The 22600-nt window shown below is 36.9% G+C and overlaps 1 long non-coding RNA gene across 1 annotated transcript; it reads left to right on the forward strand.

The window, feature by feature from the left end:
* The first annotated feature begins 325 nt into the window (after positions 1-325).
* LOC121638267 lies at positions 326-15372 on the forward strand. Its single transcript, XR_006010003.1, has 3 exons — positions 326-421; positions 8641-8643; positions 15360-15372. It is a non-coding gene; the product is annotated as an uncharacterized LOC121638267 (long non-coding RNA).
* The last annotated feature ends 7228 nt before the right edge of the window (positions 15373-22600 follow it).

Genomic DNA, 22600 nt, shown 5'->3' on the forward strand with positions numbered 1-22600 from the left:
GCTGTGTCGTGTTATCTGGATGACTTTTCTGATTGAAACCATAGATTTAATCAAAACTGACACAATATTTAATTGAAAATTAGTCTTTTTTAAAATTTATATCTAATCTGATGCCATGTTTTACGATTACCACTTCATTGTATAAGTCTTTTTACAAGTGTTGAGCAGCAGAAAAACCTACTTGCTGTAGTTTTGAATGTAAAATGTTTAGCCATTTTATTTGCCAAACATTTATTTTGGGAAGATGGCGGCTGGCAGACCTACATAGCGTGCTGCTGGAGAGTATGTTGTTGGAGAGTTTTCTCGGATCAAACCAGAAATTTACCAAACTATAGATGGTAAAATCATTGTTGAGGATGAACTGCTTAATTTTATTGTGGTTAAAAGGTGAACATTGAGCCACAATGATATTGTGACGTTAGTCACAAGCAGTTTTGGTTCTGAGCAGACTGAATCATCAAAGGCTGTGTTAGCAGAGCTTTACCACATAACAAACGATGGGTACCCATAGGGGACAAAAGAAGGATGTAAACAATGTTAAACTGTGTCTGCAAGTGCCTAATGAGTGCGGTGAAGATATACCCAGATTTATGTATGTATCACACTTCCTGGATGATATACCTCCCGTCTCATTTAACCACATCAATGTGTCTGTGCTCCTTGGGAAAATGCAGCAAATCAACTCTGATAATCATTGCTTAAAAAGAACAATAGACACCCAAGTAACTGCCTGTGAAACATTGTGGGGGGTCTCTGCAAACCTTGGCAGCCGCCTGGCTGCTGTGGAGGTGAGCGCTGTTACCACTGCTGCTTGTATTGCTGCTGCCGGGCCCTGACCCAAGTGTTCTGGATACTTCTTGGATTGACATAGAGAAGCGGTCGGACTCAGAACCTGTTACTCCCTGCACTTTCTTTCGGGTTGATGGAGGGCTGACGGGGGTGTTTGACATGTCCAGTGGTAGGCGATCCGTCTGGCCCGTTGACCAGGGTTGGGACGGGTGCAGTCCCCTGCATGGATTACGGTGGTGAAGGAGGGGCGTCATTGACTGAAGCGGATACCTGAGAATTCTGCCTATCAATGCCCTACAACTCGTACTGCGAGTACTTTAGTGAGGCATGTGAGAAAGAAGTCTGGCATAATTGGCACTGGTGTAGTGAGTAATATACTAGCTGTCAAAACTAAGATGGCAAGTGTATTTGCCACTAAGCTTGATCCTAGCGTGGATGCCAACACCCTCAGTGAATAATTAAAATTGAAGCTGGATCGGGAAGTGAAATTGTGTATTTCATGGGTGATTTTAATGCAGACATGTCTGATAGTAACTCCTTATTTGCAAAACATCTGCAGCAGTTTTGCATTGATTCTAAATTAACTCTGTCAAGTAAATCTTTCTTGCCTGATACAAGTTTCACCTATAGTGATGCATGGCACACGTCTTGTTTAGATCATATTGTGACCACGTCTGATTTTAATGACACACTGGAAAAAGTGATGATATTTTGTAGCCTTGCTACCTCTGATTACATGCCTATTGCTGCACTGTTAAATGTTGAAAATGTCCCCCTGTTGGCCATTAATAGTAATGCTGTATCCTCAAAAAAATTAGACTTGTCAAAACTGAGTAAGAAGGATTTGGAGGAATACTCACTGATGACAGACAGTCTGTTAAAAAATGTTGAATTGCCTAAAGAGGCCCTAATGTGCTCAGATATTAACTGCCATGAAGTGCATCACTCTGACCAGTTATGTGCTGTGTATGATGTTATTATGAAATGTCTTAATGCTGCCATCGAGCCTTTTCATAAAAGTAGTTGTAAGGTACCCAATATCAGACCTGGATGGAATGATGTGGTGGCTGAGCATTATGCTGCTGCTAGAGAGACCTTTAGATTATGGTCAGAAGCTGGGAGGCCTAGTCAGGGTGTATTGTTAGATGCTAAAAAAGACACAAATGCTAGATTTAAATATGCACTTCGTTTTTATTAAGAAAAATGAAAATGTTATGAAAGCAAAATCTCTTGCCAGAAAGTTACAAAATAACAATCCCACTGACTTCTGGAGAGAAGTCAAGGCCTTGAATAATAATAAAACCCCCATGCCATCGTATATTGAAGGTGTTAGTGGCCCATAAAAAGTAGCTGAGGTATGACTCGAGCACTATTTCAACCTTTTTAACTGTGTTAAAAGTAACTGAGTATCAGTCAGGTACATACTTCCCTCACTGCAGACATGATGGTGGGGCAGCAATGGTTCATGGTGCTATTAATGCTTTGGATACCAGCAAAGTCTGTGGTATGGACTGCATTACTGCAGAACATTTAAAATATGCCAGCCATAGGCTGCTACTGTCTACGTGCTTTACTGGGTTTCTGGTTCATGGTGTTCTGCCTTAGTTTATCATGTCTGTAGTGTTGCTTCTTATACTGAAAGATAAGGCTGAAATTATCGACCTATTGTATTAGCCAGTATCTTGTCTAAAGTACTGGAAAGAATACTCTTGTCAAAACTAGAAATGTATATTCTCACCAATGACAGTTTGGTTTTAAAAGAAGGAATGACCTGTGTATATACGCACCTAAAGAGATTGTACTTAACTATACAAGCCATAATTCATCAGTATTTCTATGCTTTGTTGATGCATCTAAGGCATTTGATAGAATCAATCATGAAAAATTACTTGTAAAACTACTAGATAGAGGTGTTCCTAAATTTTTTGTGAAAGTTTTATCATTTTGGTATGCCCATCAAACATTCCAGGTCAAATGGGATAATGTTGTTTCTTCTCCATTTCATGTTGGTAATGGAATACGTCAAAGAGGAATTTTATCCCCTATTTTATTTAATATTTATATGGATGACCTATCTTATCAGTTAAATAAGGCAAATACTGGATGTCCTGTGGGGAACACTGTTGTCAGTCATCTTATGTGTGCTGACGACCTGGTCCTGCTCAGTCCATATAGTGCTGGTTTACAGCAAATGTTGAAGGTGTGTTCTCAGTATGGCATAGATTATGATATAGAATATAATGCTAAGAAAAGCCAAATAATGATAGTTTGAAGTGCTGATGGTAGGAATTCAACCTTTTCTATCTTTTATCTGTCTAACAGTCCTCTGTCTGTATGTAAGGAAATTAAGTACTTAGGTCATGTCCTATCTGATGACTGGAGGGATGACAAAGACATCCATCGACAGTGCTGTAAAATTTATGCTCAAGCTAACACACTGATAAGGAAATTCTCTATGTGCTCTGTGAAGTGCTCCCTGTTCACAACCTATGTCACACCATTTTATACTAGTCAGCTATGGTCAAACTACAGGAAAAGCAGAGGCTGTAGGTAGCCTACAATGATGTAATAAGGCAGCTACTTGGTGTACCTAGGTGGCATAGTGCCAGTCACTTGTGTGTGGCCACAAGGGTGCCAACTATTGAGGCACTCTTGAGGCAGCTCATGTTTAGTTTTATGTGTCGACTGGATAAGTCAGAAAACCATATTATAGAAGTGGCTATGGTGGCTATAAAAGGTCAGGTCCTTGATATTCTACAATATAATTTCTATGATGATTCCAGAAGGGAAAAGAACGAAAAGCAAATTTTGGAATGTGAGGTAGAGATCCTAATAGACACTGAAAAATGTAAAAAGGTTTAAATTGGTGGGCACGGCATGGGTATCACCAATGCCAGAAAGGCAGAGAAGTGGCAGCAGGTGGCAGATACTGTCATCTCATCTACAGAAATACTGCATCTCATCTGAGGGCTGGATGGTTCCAGAAATGAAAAAGAAGTGGTCAGACATTAAAGTGGAGGCAAAAAAGCACATCACCGTCTACAGGAGGAGTGTGTGAGGTGAGGTGAGGTGTGAGTACAGGTGGAGGAAGGAGAACGCTGCAGCTCAGTCTCACAGATGAAAAGCTGGCGGGGATAACTGGTGAGTCCCTCCCGATGGAGGCAGAAGTGGACATAGACATGCCGGAACCAAATGTGCGAGGGGCACCAAATGATGCAGATAATTTATTCCTTTGTTTCAAATTATAAAATTAACATGTACAGACACAACTGAGATGTCACTGACACCAGTTTATTTTTGTGTTAAGATTTTTCTTTTTAGGTCCTGGGGGTTTCAGCTCGGTCGGCGGTGCTGCACCTCTGGTTGGAAAGGTGAGGCCAGTGACTCCCAAAATGTTCCCCAGCCCTACTCCACAAACAGAAACACAAAAACTTTTAATGTTGTACGTGCCTGCTGACGTTTAAATTGAACTCTTCCCTCAGATTATAACCTTCAGCTTTATTAAAAAACTATTTTTGAATATTTCCAGGAAGCAGATTGTGTGTTGCTTTGTACATGATTTATGCTGTTTGAAAATAAACCAGGTCAGTGAATTTGAATGTTTTTGATTTTAATAATAGTGAATTTGTGTGATTTCTGTAACCGGAATTATGAATTATTCTTTTGGCTCTTTTCTGCAGTATCGATAGTAATTGTATTGTACATTTGTAAGTATTGCCCCAAACGTCTGCACAGTATTATAAATATGGTAAAATTAGTAAACAGTAGAGAATGTGGAGTGATTTGTGGTCCAGAATGTGTTTTGCTGTGCTCAGAACAAAAATGCTCCTTGACTATTGTTACACCAAGAAACTTGTTTATATAATTTTTCAATGTCCACCCCATCTACATACACCTGTACTTGTTGCAATTGCCAAATAACCTGAATTTGGTTAAGTTTAATGATAATTTGTTTCTGTCAAACCACATGTTCAGTTTGTTCATTTAAGTAGTGATCCTCCCCAGTAGTTTGTGAACAAAAAATACTAGTGTCATCTGTGAATAATACTACTTTTAACGTTTTTTAAATTTTGCATATGTCATTTATATAAAGTATAAACAGTTTTGAACCTAATACTGACCCATGGGGGACGCCACAAACTGTCCAACACAACTATGAATACTCCCGCTACTTAGCAAATTTTTTCTATTTTTTTATTTCTATTTGCTTAAATGACTTCTCAGCCAGTGCAAATCTAACCCCTTGATCCCATACCATTCAGGTTTATTGATTAATATATTATGATTGATTGTGTCAAAAGCTTTTTTAAGGTCTGTGAATATTCCTACTGAATGAGGTTTGTGATCTATGGCATTTTTATGATCTCCTCAACTGATTCTGTTAATGTAAGGGATGTTAAACTGTTTGCTCTAAATCCATATTGACTGTCAGAAAGTAATTTTTCTTTGTTTATGAATTTGTCTAATCTGTTATTGAATAGTTTTTCAAAAATTGTGGAAGTAAAGATGCTAAGTTGTGTCTATCCCTAGTTTAATACAGTGATACAACTTTTTGTTAGGAAATTTAGCGGTTACAGACATATATTGGTGGTTCTGAAATCCTCTCAATGATCATTTTTACAACTTTCACATAAATTTTATTTGAATCAGTAGATGTTTTTTATTTACATTTATTTACAATATTTATTATTTCTTTTTCTTTGGCTGTTGTGAGGAACGTTGAACCAGGATTCCTTGCTATAAGCTTATTATTCCAATCCTCAGATAACAATGGATCAGGAATTTTTGCCTGCCAGGTTTGGTCCAACATTAAAAAAAAAAAATATATTAAAGCTGTTGACCACATCATTCATCTAGTTCTTTTTAATATTGTTATCAATAAAATATTGAGGGTAGCTGTTTAGAATGTTTAGAACCATTTTTAATAACACTATTTAATATATCCGTTATTCCTTTAATATTGTTTTTATTATATATTATTTTACTATAGTATTCCTTCCTGCATACCCTTATAATATTGGTTAAAATATCTTTAGATGTCTTTTGTTTATTTTCTACCTTGTCAGCCATCAATTTGACCAATTTCATAGTTAAAGAATATCTTTTTTAATATGTAAAACATTAGCATGTTTTCTTCAATAAGGCTTTACTTACTAAATATTCAATGACAATTGTCATTTCTTTCAATCTGTATCATTATCTTTCTATTTGGATTCACGCTATAATGTTCATTGCTATACTTTTGATGTTTAGTGTTTTAGTCATGCAAAAAGATAAATCCACACTATAAGTATAGAGTAGCTCTGGGTGGCTGAGTGCTACTAACATGTTTACTTAGGCAAGGAATCATTTTAGGCATCATCCCGGATTTATTATGTGCTCCATGAATGCCATCAGCTCAGCCCAAATTGCTTTCTTATGTAAACCCATGTTATAGTAATACAAAATAAATTGTCTTTGATTTTGGCAGAAACTAATTGCCAAGATCTGAACTGAAGAGAGTTAGATACTTATGAATGGAATATTTTTTTTTTTTTTTTTGCAGAGCATTGCATTTTTTAATCATACTGTCTCCTCCCATCAGCTGTTTCTTATTATGGGGGTTATTGAAATTACAGAGTAGTTCAAGATCTCCTCTTCTATGCCATATGTCATACACAGTCCTCACATGCGGTAACAGTAATCAGCATTAATGTATAAAAGGCACCGACTGCATTATTTCAGCTTGTTTAACTATGAGTCAACACATTCTTCTGCTTAATTAGTGTCTTTTCCTCTTAGGAGAAATAGACAATAGCAGTAGCACATGTTTATTTAAAAGAGCCTACAGATAAATACACATCAGCAGCATTACAGACTCCACTGTGATAGGATAGGTTAATGGGACAGAGCCTGTGGGAATAGTTCACACTTTAGATGCCCATATATTTGGTAGCATACACGAGAATAATTATTTCTTTTTTAATCTTTAGGGCACTTCCATAATACCGTAGAAGTTAGTGGTGTTGTGTTACTTGTCTATTCTCTTGAGGACCTCCCAGCTGTAGGGATGTTAGCCAGAAGTGAAACCAACTTGTTATCTTTGTAGATAAAGACAAAACTGTTTCCTTTCTCTGTAGCAGCAGTTGTTTTCCAAAACTGTCAACAGCCTGCAGTTTTAATGACAGAAATCATAAATAAGACCAAAAACATCTCATATTTGGCAAGTCTTTTCTAAAAGAGTGACAGGTTCAGTCTAGATAATTAAAAGAAACCTGGCATGAACATTTCTAGGCATTTAATTATCTCTCAATTAGCTTTGTACCAATTATAACTCTAGGTAGGTGTAGTGATGTCAGTTTGAGGAAGAGCTGTGTCTCAGGAAAGCCATCCTCCTCAAACCAAGACAGTCTAAAGTCTCTTTTGTTTTGTTGAATTTTTGGACACTTCCCAAGTGGGTGGGGAAGAAGATGATAATGCCTTATGATCATACGCTAGTTCTTGTACATCACTAAGAAATCTAATAACTCATAAACATGGACAAAAACATTGAGAAGCATGTTACATTTCTGAGCATGACATCATCTCAAATCTGATTATAAATGTCCAGGCCAGAATCTTAAGAAGAACAGAATATGAAGGTGAAAAGCAAGATAAATCTCCACAATAAATATTACAGCAAGGTGTCTATGTAAAAAATATGCTCAGTAGAAGCTCATGTGCAGATTTAGGAAGCGTGGTAAGATGTCAACTAGGGCAGAAAACATTAGCAGCTAACACCTAGATAGGTATAGTTGCTTACACACTGATTTGTTGTTACTTGAGGCCATTGGCAAATAATTGTTTTTATTAATTAACTTTTTGTGATATATAGTGGCTGTATTTAATTAGTTAATAGGTTCCTCCAATGAAGGGAAATGCAAAACATAGCAGACAAAAAATAAATATAAAAACATGATAAACCAAATAAACCAAAAGTTTGTATAACGCCTGCCTCTTTTAACAACAGAAGAAGATGGATGCACAAAGAAAATTTTAATTTGATATATATTTTAGTCAGTTATGTGACCTCTCCAGGTGCATGCATCAGTGTAATGACCAATTTTATAAGTGATAAATCTTTTTCAACAAAGTTTTTTTTTTTTTTTTTCAGGACAATTATCCCAACATTTTACACCTGTAATAAAAACACAGCAACATTTAATATTGGTTCTTACCTTTGGGTTTTTCAAAAATCAAATGACCTCTCAGATCATATTTGTTGTTTTCTCATTCTGAGTTGCATCTGGAAATTGGATGTTAATTGTTTGTTTTTAGCTTTCTACATAATTTGAATTAATTTATAATCTACTAATTAATTAAGTTTTGTATATATAATTGAACAAATAATGAATTTGTTGTTTCACGGTAAGTTTTATTTGTTAAAATTTTAATGACTTTCTTTTGTAATCAAATAAATTGAATTTGTATTAGTTTTTTACCCAAACCTCAACCCAGCATGTCATATAGACGGGAAAGCTTTCATATCCACATCCCCATTTTGGTTGTTACTTGCCACCAGAGATGTTCTCGACATTTAATGAATGATATAATAGCCACAATGATTTTTGACATAAAAGTTCTTTTATTCAGCAATCCAGTGTCTATAGTTTCTATTGTTATTTGCTATGCGATTTCCAAATATAATGCATTTAGTTTTTCCAAGATGGAGAGATAATATGTTGGCATGAAACCACTTTCAAACTATCTGAAATTCAATTTCCACTGTATCCAGAAGCTGCTTCAGATTGACCCACTTAAAAAAAAAGTTGGATCGTTTGCATATAAGATACATTTAAAATTCAGTAGGGACATGTCCCTACCAATATCCAGCAAGTCTTGACTTGTCCATGTCTTTTTCTGAAGCACACACAGCTAAGAAATTAGCTCTACACTGGCCTCCATCTGCAACAAATGGTTTGCAGTCAGTACACTTAATCCCCCTTTAACACCCATTTCACTGTAATGAATGGCTCTGCTCTTTTGTGTGTTTTTTTCTTCTTCTTCTTTTGAAAGCACTACTACTTCTGGCTAGCGTTAGCTATTGGCAGAGAGCAGTGCTAATGGTGGTTGTGTCTTCAATTAGAATGTCAGGAGCAAAGAAAAGAAAAGTGGACTTCAGGAGTAATTTTACAGAGTCTACTTTTACTTTACTTCTGCTGAGTCATTAATAGCCACTAAACGGAAATCTTTTTTCCTTTGCATCAATGTGGTATTTTGTCAGGTGACAAAGTCAAAGCTTCCAGGTAGTTAAGAGAGAGGCAGCAGCAGGTAAGCTGTAGTCCCCAGAGTTATTATTTGGTCTATAGTTTGATTAAAATGTGATCAGTTAAAATATGGCATATTAATTATTATGAAAACACATATTCCCAATTTTGAATAGAAACGGTCAAATATATATTTGATAGAAAATGTTTTCACACTGATAGCAAAAAATAATATGAGACTAAAACAAAGTTTTGAGAAAAAGTATTTTGTCATAGAATATACTCTGCTCAAAAAAGTAAAGGGAACAATATAATAACACATCCTAGATCTGAATGAATGAAAAATTCTTATTAAACACTTTGTTCTTTACATAGCTGAATGTGCTGACAACAAAATCACACAAAAATGATCAATGGAAATCAGATTTATTAACCCATGGAGGTCTGGATTTGGAGTCACACTCAAAATTAAAGTGGAAAAATACACTACAGGTCCAACTTTGATGTAATGTCCTTAAAACAAGTCAAAATGAGGCTCAGTAGTGTGTGTGGCCTCCACGTGCCTATATGACCTTCCTACAGACCTGGACTAAAACATCCACCAACTCTTGAACAGTCTGTCATGCAACGTGTCATTGGTGGATGGAATGAGACATGATGTCCCAGATGTGCTCAATTGGATTCAGGTCTGGGGAACGGGCGGGCCAGTCCATAGCATCGATGCCTTCGTCTTACAGGAACTGCTGACACACTCCAGCCACATGAGGTCTTGCATTGGGAGGAACCCAGGACCAACCGCACCAGCATATGGTCACACAAGGGGTCTGAGGATCTCATCTCGGTACCTAATGGCAGTCAGGCTACCTCTGGCGAGCACATGGAAGGCTGTGCGGCTCCCCCAAAGAAATGCCACCCCACACCATTACTGACCCACTGCCAAACCGGTCATGCTGGAGGATGTTGCAGGCAGCAGAACATTCTCCATGGCGTCTCCTCTGTCATGTCTGTCACATGTGCTCAGTGTGAACCTGCTGTAAAGAGCACAGGGCGCCAGTGGCAAAGTTGCCAATCTTGGTGTTCTCTGACAAATGCCAAACGTCCTGCACGGTGTTGGGCTGTAAGCACAACCCCCACCTGTGGACGTCGGGCCCTCTTACCACCCTCATAGAGTCTGTTTCTGACTGTTTGAGCAGACACATGCACATTTGTGGCTTGCTGGAGGTCATCTTGCAGGGTTCTGGCAGTGCTCCTCCTGTTCCTCCTTGCACAAAGGCGGAGGTAGCTGTCCTGCTGCTGGGTTGTTGTCCTCCTACAGCCTCCTCCACGTCTCTTGATGTACTGGCCTGTCTCCTGGTAGCGCCTCCATGCTCTGGGCATTACGCTGATAGACAGCAAACCTTCTTGCCACAGCTCGCATTGATATGCCATCCTGGAAGAGCTGCACTACCTGAGCCACTTGTGTAGATTGTAGACTCCGTCTCATGCTACCACTAGAGTGAAAGCACCACCAGCATTCAAAAGTGACCAAAACATCAGCCAGAAAGTAGGAACTGAGAAGTGGTCTGTGGTCACCACTTGCAGAACTACTCCTTTATTGGGGGTGTCTTGCTAATTCCCCATAATTTCCACCTGTTGTCTATTCCATTTGCACAACAGCATGTGAAATAGATTGTCAGTGTTGCTTTCTAAGTGGACAGTTTGATTTCACAGAAGTGTGATTGACTTGGAGTTACATTGCGTTGTTTAAGTGTTCCCTTTATTTTTTTGAGCAGTGTATATAAAAATAATTTGACATTTAAAAAATTGATTTCCTAGAAAACAAACTTTCTTTAAAACCGTTACTCTCAAATATTGTTTTTTGCTAGTGAAAGCAATAAATAGTTAGTTAGGGCTGCTCAGTAAATTAATGTGTTAACACAAAACACTGTTAGACTGAGTAAAACAGACAGCTAACCATAAAGTTTGCACTAAAATGCGTCCATATGCCTAATGCCAACAAAACATGGATACCTGAAACTGTTTAATTTGCTGCTTGAGGTTCTGAATCATACCCTTATAGTGTTGAAACAGCCAAGACTACTAGCTTCACTTTCACAACTAAGCCGACATTGTGTTAGAACCTTTTCAGAAAACTGTTCTAATCTAATCTAATCTAATCTAATCTAATCTAACCCCCCCCCCCCCCAGTGTATCCTTATTACTGTACCTCATGCTCATGGTACATTTGCACAATGGCATATTTTATGTCGTTTCAAGGTATTGAAGATTATGCTGTCAGGCAGGAACACATATTGAGAACTGTGCAGGTCCATTTGAAACGAATGGTAATTACCAATTGAAATACTAAAGCTTTAAACTGTCCTGTCTGAGCTATGCATTAATTTGGAACCAGTAATGTGGTACTACACCAGATGCATTAACTAGCCACACAATACATATAAATCTCATATACAGCTGTAAACAGCCAAGATTAGATTTCATTATGTTGCATTCTTATCCATTAGTATGCACAAGCACAACATCTTCATTCCAATGTCATTCTTTTAACCACAAATAATACTACCCTATAAATGTGCAACCAATCTACAAGAGTCAAAACCACAGGATGATTGGATTGGTACTTCTGCTGGTATGTGTCTTGAGGAGCTACAGCAGAAATGACTCCTTGATATCTTTAATTTGTTATATCATAAATCTTAGCAACATTAAATTTAAATTAATTTAATTGCTTGTTTGGTTGTGAGATCATGGATATGACTGGCTTGGTTAATGACACCTTTCAGTAACCATTAGATACACTAGGATCTGTCCTTCAGTAGGACATGTGTATGCAGTTGCTCCATGACAGAGCGCACTGGCATACTGAAAGGATGCTGGATGTTTTTGGACACAGCAGGTGGAAATCTCTTTTGTAAGTCAGAAAGGTTATATATAATTGGTGAGAAATTTGGCTTTTAAGTTGAAAATGGAATTACACAGACACTTAAATATTGCATATCCAATTTACTGGTGTATTTCATTTTATAATGGTACACCAGCACAATTGAAACACGTTGTGGCCTTTTCTTCAATTAATGGTCAAGCTCAGACACCGCATGATAAGCCTGAAGTAGTCAGTGTCTTCATAAATTTAAGCTCTCTCTCTTGCTCTCTGCCTTTCTTAAAAACAATAAATAAATCAAGATAAGAAAAATAAAGGAATGTGAGGAAACAGGTTCCTTAATGTGCTGTGCTATATTTTATATTGCTGTTTTCCTCTTAAATATTTCATTTCTTGCAGTATGCAGCTCGTGGTTAGACAAACCTGCTGGCTGTTTTGAAAAGGTTTTATGGTGCTCTTTTCCTTTTTTTAACTTCAAAATCCTACAAAACAGACACAATACTTGCTCAAAATATGTACATGGTTATTGCATTTATAACTTGTAAGTCTTTTGAAAATCATTTAATTTTCATCTCACTTCTGTTCACAGTTACAACAATACTGACTAAATATTATTCCTAAAGCTTCACATGCCACCAAAGCATCCTCTTACACAAGGTCATATGAATTTCTGATCCGTCTAATCAGGTTTCAAAAACCAAACAGCAAAACCAAAATGTTCACCATGAGGATCTACATTCAAACAAGCACTGCTTCTTCTTCTTCACTTCAGCAGCATGTCCTGCTTTTTTTCCAGCTTTTTTTTGTAAGTATAATATGAAATCCACCAACTTATTACAAAATTCCCATATGCTTTACAATATCCCAGGATATTCCTTCCTGTGCCTTTCAGGAAAAAAATGGCTCTAATCCCAGAGACAAAAAACGATTCACTGCCACTCACAGCTCAGCTAGTCATTGAAAGGATATTTAGGTTTCTCAAAAGAGCAGAAAGAAGTAGCCCACTACCTTCGAAAAGTAGACCACAGACAAGTCCCTATAGTCATTACAGCTACCTTCATACCCCATATTGTAGACTTCAGAGAAAAGGAGCAAGATGAAAAGGAAAGCTCAGCGGAATAGAAGCTGCTGGAGCTTTATCAAATTCAAACAACCAATGGTGTGAACATTTTTTAAATTAACACTAGGGGAGCTTTGTGACTAACTTTTACTATGATGACCTGTCCAAGGTGTACCTGTCTTTCTCTGATAGCAGCTTGGATAGACTCCAGTCCTCCTGCTTGTGTATGACGGGCTAGCTTGTGAGCTATCTGCAAGACCTGCTCCCAAAATACATAAACATATGACGATCATATAAAGTAGGCCAGGTTGTTTTACTGTGCTACATTTTCGTGTGACTATTCAATGAATTTTTCAATATAAACTTAGTTGCCAACGTGTGGAAACTTCTGCATTATCCTTGTGGTAATTTTAGTGGCTTTAGGTTTATGATATGCAACTGTTTTTAATTATGTTAAGTGTTTACTCAGACTTATCCAGAAGTCTTCTTGACCCGATTTCTTTTTAAATTTCAGTTCATTTACATCAATTACATGCATCTTTCCTGGATTTCATTGTTTGGTCACATTCTTCAGGCAGTGATAAAGCACTGGAGTATCATACATTTATTGCTTCTGTAACTGTTTAGTAGAGTTATTCATACAAAAACACACAGTTTGCATTTACCAAATACCATGTACTTCACATACACAGGCAATCATAATTTTAGGTGTGTCAGCATCATTGCCTGTCTCGATCTTGGTAGCAGAGTTTTTCTGTGAACACACAACCCACATCTGTACCTATTGTATTGTCACTTTCATATTCTGGAGCTGACTCAAATGCAACTAGGTTTGAAGTGTGGTCAGAAGACTCTTAGTGTGTCAAGAACATTCCTTTGTTAATGAGTGGTTAATGAGTCCTTTCTGGTTGATCGCAGTCCTGACTCACCACCACCCCTTTGCCTGCCCCTTCAGCAAGTCTCCAGGAATTCAACCAGTCAAATGACACTTTAGCCAAATCATTTCATTTTCAGGAGCATACTTCCTCCAAGAAAACGCTCTCCCTTGTTCTGAAATAATTTTAAGCTATTTGGAGTTATGATGGCTGCAAAGCAAATTTATAGGTTCCCTAAATTTTGAATTAATTGGAATGATCAGGCCCATTTTAAACTCGTTCTGTTTTCCATGGCACTAGCACTAGTACTAGTACCAGTACTAGTATCTGTTGAATAGGCAGCGGAAATTAGAGAAAATTCAGAGCTGCATTGCACTCATGCTGCCATTGACCACGTGTTGTGCTTCTTGACTCAGGATAAATCTGAATATGCATATAGTTGTCAACATCTCCTTGTAGATCTGGCAGTGCAACTTATTGTGTAATGCACTGACAAAGTAGAAGTAGCAGTTCATTCTGTGTGACAAAGCTGCTCATGGGATACCTAAATGGAAATTTTTTGCAGTTTTCACAAAAACATGTGCTTTCAGTGGTTAGATTGAACATTAACTTGACACTTTACTGGATATATGTTCAAGTGTAATGAAGTCATGCACTGCAGACAGAAAACTTGTATATATCCTCTTTATAATTGCAGATTCCCACTCTATATCTTTCTACATTCTGTTTCTTTCCTGTGTACGTGTTGAAATGAAATCCTTTATTATTGCTTTGTGATAGAAGCAGATCAACATACTGAAAGTAATATACTGAATAATGTGTAGAAGACCAAAATGCACTTTATTTTGTGACCTGGTGGGGGAACATTTGAAAGATCAACTGGTCACTGTCCCTTTCATTTCAAAGATTAAAAGAACTGGGATAAAAAGTAAAAATCAACTTATGTGTAAGTACACATAAAATGACAGGTATGATCAATTAAAATGCAAAAAAAAAAAAAAAAAAAAAAAAAACTGACAACAAGCTGTTTATTCTTTAGATACTCTTACTGAATCACAAATTGATAAACAGTATTTGATTGTGCATAATAGCACAGTCATACTGAAATGATGCAACTCAAAATCTTGTAGGCACCTCTGGCACCCCGAAGAGCTGAAATTGCATTTTTTGTGAGATAAAAAAAAAAAAATGAACAAAATAATTAACCGAACTGTGACAGCTCACTCATTTAAGAGTAATTGGGTATGTCTACTGGGGTTGACTGTTTTTTATGTACAATATGCACTCTTTATGTCCAGACACAACTGTTATATCACTGTAGTTTTAAGCAAATGGAATGGAATTAAAACAACATAAAAACTGAAACCCTTGCACCATCAAAATCACTATACTCTTTAACTATAGGGTTTGTATAAACAAGCTGGCTAAACAAACTTTACCAGTATCTTTACAAACGTACATGAATGAAACTTTTCTTTCAAATGGTGTTCAATATCACCATTCCACTCATGGTGAGGTTTATTTAAGAGGATTAATTCTTTAGTGCATGGTCAGGCTTTGGCAGACTGAAAAACCTGGAATGAATATAAATCAGCTGATTTTTCATATATCTGAAATATATAAAATATGGACTGAAAAGATAGGAGATAGGACATACATTTAAACAGGGGAATAGGTATAAATGAAAGTGGAAAGCATCAAAAGGAAAGCAACTCTTATTGTGGAAACAGAATAAATCTAGGCTAATGTTTTCTCAGCTTTGGAGATTTGGTTGGGAGGTGAAGCGAAAAAGACTATAATGAAGAAAAGCAGAGAGGGATGGCACTGTGCTTCTCTGAAATTTAAATGTATAGAGGATCCATTATTTGTCTACAGTCACAGAGAAAAACACTGCAGCAACGTCAGAGTTGGATTATAATAAGTGAAATTTATATCACTAATATATATCTTGCATACCTCAAAAGTCAGTTTATTTCACTTTGTTTTACGTCTGCTTATGCCAACTCACAATCTCAGTATGGCGTAAAGCAACATGACATTAATTTTAAAACTTTTGTCGAACATTCTTACTCTATGCTTGTCTTGGAGTCATTTCCTGGCAATGAAGCTTCATTGAAGGACTCTGCAAAACTGCTTGCTTCTTTCTTAAATAAAAATTTTCACATGTACCCTGGAGTTGCTCAAGGATCATTGGGTGAGTTTGGAGATACTCAAAAGCCTCCAGCTGAGTGACACAGTGTTTGAACTCTCATTGAGCAAGAGGGTTGCCTTCACGTAACTACAAGATGTAGGAGGAAAAAACTCTGACTGCAGTTTGTGTTTTTGCACTGAACAGCAGCTACGACTGCCCAGCCCTCTCGGAGTCCCTGGGTGTTGGTTGGTGACCGGGAAAGGGTGGCATTTGGAGATTCCATTGTTCATTGTTTTATTATGGCAGGGGTCTGCAACCTTTGCAGTCCGAAGAGCCCTTTTCCCTCAGTCCAGCTAAATAAAACTTGTTTAGAGCCGTAAATGTTATAAGACCCTTTGGAAAAAGAGAACTTATAATTTTTAATAAATATCTACTATAGGAAATGTGTTGTCATTTTTAAAGAACCACATTTAAATGTCTATTTTTAGGTTTGAAAATAAAGAAAAACACAAAACTTTTGGAAAGAGAAGATATACAAACTTTATTCTATGGTATGTAGATATTTGTGAAAAATTGTGTAAAAACAAAGCCTGTTGAAAAGAATAGTTTAACATCCATGCTTTTCCTAGAGAGATGGTTCCACATCTGCACTTTTGCTGTATTATTTTTTTAAACTTTTGCAGAAACATGTCTGCTCTAGTGGCTCTCTGGTAATTTCCATGTTTGTGCAGCAGGGAGGGAAAAAAAGTTTAGTGTGTTTATGGCAGATTAATATGCATATTATAGTGAGCTAAATGAGTGATGAATACCTGAGGTCAGTAGAGCCAGGGGTGGTGTTTTTGTTGTCCATTAATGAATATATCCATACAAATATCCATGAATTTATCCACATTTCGCTGCATTCCGTCTGCTGCTGTTCTGCATTTTTGGACCTAAATGACGAACTCAGTGTAGTAGATGTTCCTTACCGTGTCCTCGGGAAGCTTTAGCTGTATTTGGATGAATGATTTAATTGTCTTCTCAGGATCATCTTCTTGTGTACTGGGATTTCTGCAAAAATATTATCCCTCATGCTGCACACTTGGAGATCGATTACGGTTCCAGCTAAGGGCTGTGTATGTGTGTGGGCTAATCTCACCCTCTGACTTTGACCGGACAGGAAGCACCTGATCCACATGCAGGTAGCATGTGGGAAACCCGGATCAGCCAGATCCACTAGTCTGTGGGGAAGGAAGGTGTTAAATGCAGAGCTGAAGTCCACAAAAAGCAGCCACACATAGCTTCTCTGCTGCTTCAGATGGGAGCAGGTGTGCTACATCCTGTGTGTAGACACAGAGTCAAGACTAATATTTACATCTGGTAGCCTGAGTCAGGCAGCCTGATGGTCTTACAGAGTTATGACAACCACTGAGTCTGATATGGAATTAGTACATTATCCTTTGACATCTGAACTGATTTTTAACCTGGATGCCTATTTTGATTAAGGATTATGTTCCATCCTATGTCTTTATGCATGTTTATTTTTATGGAAAGCAATGTATAAAATATACCGTAAATAGAAAATTTAAAGCTGCAGGTAATCAGGAATCTTTTGTTTAACATGCACTTGGCAATTTCATTAAATATCTTGATCATAACTGAAACACCCACATGCAGTTTACGCACAGTCATGCAGACATTGTTTTATTATTGGTTTGTTCGGCTTCAGTTTAGCAAGCTTTTTTATTTTGAACCAGGGACCTGCACCCATAAGCTCGTAACAAAAACCAGTGTTTCTTTGACCATTATAATAATAATGTGGGGGTGCTCTAACAATCCAGCGGCACCCCCAACCCCTCCTAAAAGATCAGATTAATTTTTATTTAATTTTGTTTTTTATACACAGATCACAAGAGAAGAAAATTAAGGTCTTTCCTCTAGAACATTTCCTTTATTTTTAAAAGATAAAAACAGCCAGATGTTATTTATCTTATTTACATGTCATTTCATTTGGTTATTTAGTAATTTCTGAGGCATATTACAGCTTAAAATTGATGTGTCACAGTCAGCTTCCATCCTTTAATGCTCATAAACTAGCTCGATGTGTGTACTCCATGTCTCCGTGTTTCTGTTATGTCTGTCCTGATATAACAACATGCATGTGCGCAGGAGTTTTTGGATGGAAGGGGGAGTGCTGTCGGCTATGAGTGAGAGAAGCTAAGCTACAGAGAAAACCACACAATCACTTTGATGTTGACTGTTATCCCTTTCTCTTTCTTTTCCTCTCTTCCTCCAATAATGAACACTTGTGTTCCTTTGATAAATTAGCCACAGTGCACATTCAAAATGGCCAGTGTTTTGATTTGCAGTTGCTGGCGTGTGACGCTGTGCATAAAGTGAAATTCAGTTGTAATGTGAAGCAGGGTCACAGAATAAAAAGTGCAGTTTCTCAGCCTCAGAACGACAGCTCTGGAAACGTACATAATGAATGTCACTGTGCCATCAAAACGAGGCAACAATGTACACGTTTAAGGACAGAAAGTTACATTGTCCTACTTGAAAACACTGCTGTGACAATATTTACTCAATGTTCATCCATTTTATACATATCACACAGCAAAAGCCTTGGGATACAATAAGTATATTTGATATATCAGCCACTCCTACATAAACCAGTTCCATTTTGTTTTCTTTGTGTGTCATTCAAGCAACAAACAGTATATTCTTCACAATACTTGTGTACATTTTCTGTGCACATAACACGAGTATGAAGAAGGAGGGGAGAGAGAGAAAGAGAGCACAGCACTTAATGTACAGAAATGGTCTTTGTTGGCATTATGTGGTAGCAAAGCTGTGTTATTACAAGCTTTTTTATAAAATATAAAGGAAGAAAGCACAGAGGCACAGGTGAGGTTGGAAAGGAAGGGAAAGGACTTGATTTCTGTTGCTGCAGCAGCAGATGGCTCAGAACCTGAAACATCTATGAATCAGGCTGGTGAAGGACAGGGCATTTCATCTAAAGTGTAACTTGGTGGATCTCAAATATTATTATCACTGGACACAGTATTTCTAAAAAGAAGCATCATAAAATAACTAGTACAAAATTAAACTTGTATGATCTGGATTCTTCTAAAAACAAAATATGACACTTATTCCACATGCAATATTTTAATAAGAAAAATGTAATATCAGACTTTTATGAATTAGACAATGACCAGTAAACCTAAACTAGTTACAAATATGAGACATCTTTCAGCTCTTCCCTAGCCACTTTGGAGCATCATCTCCTCTTCCCTCACCCAACCCTTCCAGTTAGTACTGTTGCAGCTGCATCTGTCTTATCATATACCAGACATTTACTAAAAAGGACATAATTTCCAGTGCTGGTAATGCCACAAAGAATGTACTGATTATGCTCTGTCATTTGCTAACATGACCATCTTGGAGAATTTTGTGGAAGGGCTACAACTAAAGTCACACTCACCACCATGACAAGTTATAGTATTTTCTTGAGTCAATGTGGGCTGAACCTCTGTCGTCTTTCCCCTCTCTACTGTAGCTAATCAGTCTCATTCTGCAGACCTCTCCGTATTTGCACAAACCAAACCAACTGAATAAACAGATAAATGCACAACTGCATGAGCTGGCCAGTGATTAAATGGCAGGTCTTGCTGTGTGATCAACTCACCGTCGGCCACAGAAAGCTTTTGCCGACCCAGCTTTTACTTAAAAACTAATCAGTTCAACAAACGCCAACAACTCGGCTTACTCAGGCATTTTCTCATCATTTGTCTTATTTACCACAAGCTCCTGTGTGAGCTATATTAATAATAGACTTCAGTTTTTTGAGCCTCCAACCACAAACTTGCTCCATGAAACACACTGAATAAAGTGAACTTTGTCCAGCTTGCTGACTAGGCTTGTGTTGTAAAATTGCAGCGACCAAAATTACACTTCTGATCTACTGCTACTTCCTGGCAGTAATATATAGTTTGAGATGAATGTTTGGCCAAAGTTCCACAAGCGTTGAAGTTGTTACTACATACATCTAATGCTTTTTTTCCACTTTAATCTTCTTTGTGATTTATGCTGTCAAAGTTTTGATCGAGAAATAGAAAAATGTAGAGTTATATCTGACCCAGAATTCTTCTCTGTGCTCATTCCTCAGCCACCAAAAGCTGCTTTGGATGCTGCTGTTTAAAGCCTCCTTAAACTTGTTTTCCCTGTTAAATGCCAATCAAAACATAAAATATTCATGATCAAATGATCTACAATCAATTTTTTAAACAAAAGCATTGTTATGAATAAGTGTAATACCTATAAAGCTAGTTAATCTGCTTCTTCAAATCAGATCAGGTAAGATTTGATATGACAGCTGTTTATAACTTTTTTTAAATTAACTGAGAAGACAAAAAACTTGCATTTAAAAATAGAAGAAAAGATGAAGCCCTTTGGAAAAAATATTTTGTGATAAAGTCACTTCCCACCACTCGTATTATGTAGCTGCTGGAGAAAAATGATGATCATGTTTCACTAATCTGGCTTTCATTCTTATTATCACAGAAGCCATCACTTCCACAACAATATAAAGACGTTCGGGAAATAATTTTCACAGTCACCATCAGAGCCATATAAACCCTTCTTTTCTATATTCATATGCCTTCACTTTATCATCTGTCTCTTTTGCTATTGCAATTTTAATGAATTCATTTTTTAAAATGAAGTGCTTCTCATTTAGCTAGTAGTTATGGAGCTGATGTGGCGGCAACTACTGCAATTCATATCATTTTAGAATTATTTAATCAAAATAAGCATACCTAAATCGAAACCTGCATTGAATTTGGTTATCCATTTCCTGAGAATGGATATAAAAATTTTCTTAGTTTGATAATAATGATTGCAGCAGTTATTGAAGTTGTGGAGTCCTCATTAGAATTCCTCCAGCTCAGGTGTATTTAAGAAAATAGGTTCAGAAAGTAAGCCAGACATCTTTGAAAATCATTCAACCATGACATTTTGGAAATGAGTATTCTTGAAAAATTTTGAAGAAGAACCTCATGGTATTTTTAATACAGTATTTCAGGTTCATGAGATCAAGAGGGATGCACAGCCTGAGGACATAATTCCTTTGATTGCAGCTGTTGGAAGCACAAAGACATGCAATGCCTTATTTAAAAAATGAAACTACCATAAGAAAAAAAACAAACACTAAATGTGGTCAAAGAATGTCATTCATTTATAGCATAGTTTAATTTCTACGACTAATAACTATATGCTTCTTAGAGGTCAACGTGTCCAATTAAAAGTTTACTTCTTACTTTGTGTGAAGTGTCAAATGGGCTGACTAACGTGTAGTCTCTGTTGTTGCTCTAAACTGCCGTCATGCTTCATTTTGGGTTTAGAGCTGCTGAATTTTTATATGTTAACGAACGAACGTGCTATTCTGCTTGACTGTGATGCATAACGATGTGACTGAACAAGCATTTAAACGGTTGATGGTCACATTATTATACACAGGAGGTATTAATATTGCACTGTGAAATGACTTAATAACCCCGTCCAATTCTGAGAACGCATCAAGCATTTGAATCATGCTGTGAGATTTTGCAGAATTTCAGCAGAAATAATGTCAACAGTGCTGCTGGCAGAAAGACGTTGGCCTGACCAGGTCAGGGCTGATGTGAAGAAGCTCTGTCAAAGAGCCAGCCATGTGCAGAAAAAAGCCGCCAGTAATTCTAGGTCACAGAGACCATATGAATGCTCCAAGTTCCTTAAAGAGAACTGAATGATTTATCACTCTGTCAAGAGTCAAGAACAAAAAGAATAGATGGTAGCAAAGAAATAATGCAGTGTGTAGATGAAAATAAAGGACATTGCAGAAAAAGAGCTTACATTAAATAAATTAAATGTATTTATATATATTGACATTTTTAGTACATGCTACAGAGACAAAATTAACAAAAAACAAGGAAGAAATGTAAATGATAAAATTACAGAAAAAAATGAATAAGAAATGAATAAAAAAGCATAATTAATAAAAATGAAACAGGTGAATTGCTTTCAAATATAGATGCTAAGGTTCACTGTCAGAAATTCTTTGACAGCTATAATAAAGTTGAGAGTGCCACATCCAGCCTCATACAGTCTCACAACCACTGCGGGAGAATTGCATTCAACCTTTTGTCAAGTTTGAATGGATTAGAGATTAAAACTCAGTGTAGAAAATGGTCATAAAACTAATCTCTGTGTCAGTTTTACAGCCATTACACTGTTGAACTAGTCCAGATTATAATTAGGATCATAAAAGCCAGCAATAATATGGTGATGCATTTACAAAAAACACAACTGTAAATAGTCACATTAATTACAAGACATCCTATTTGTAAGAATGAACTGATCCTAAATCAAGGTCTCATCTAAGCATAGGCTTAGAAGACTGGCTACAAATAATACATTATACTCCCTTCTTTTACATATATTGATCATTTCTTCTCGTGGCCTACACCAGCTTCACAAAGATTTGGATAAATTGGTGTTGGTGAGACAATACTGAAAAACAATATTGAAAAAATAAAATTAATAAGAAAGTGAAAGACTGAGAAAGTGTCCTTTACAATTTGGGCAGATAGTTTTTAGATATTTGTGTAACGTTGCTCCATC

The sequence above is a fragment of the Melanotaenia boesemani genome, chromosome 4 (genome assembly GCF_017639745.1).
Source record: "Melanotaenia boesemani isolate fMelBoe1 chromosome 4, fMelBoe1.pri, whole genome shotgun sequence".
Classification (NCBI taxonomy): Eukaryota; Metazoa; Chordata; class Actinopteri; order Atheriniformes; family Melanotaeniidae; genus Melanotaenia; species Melanotaenia boesemani.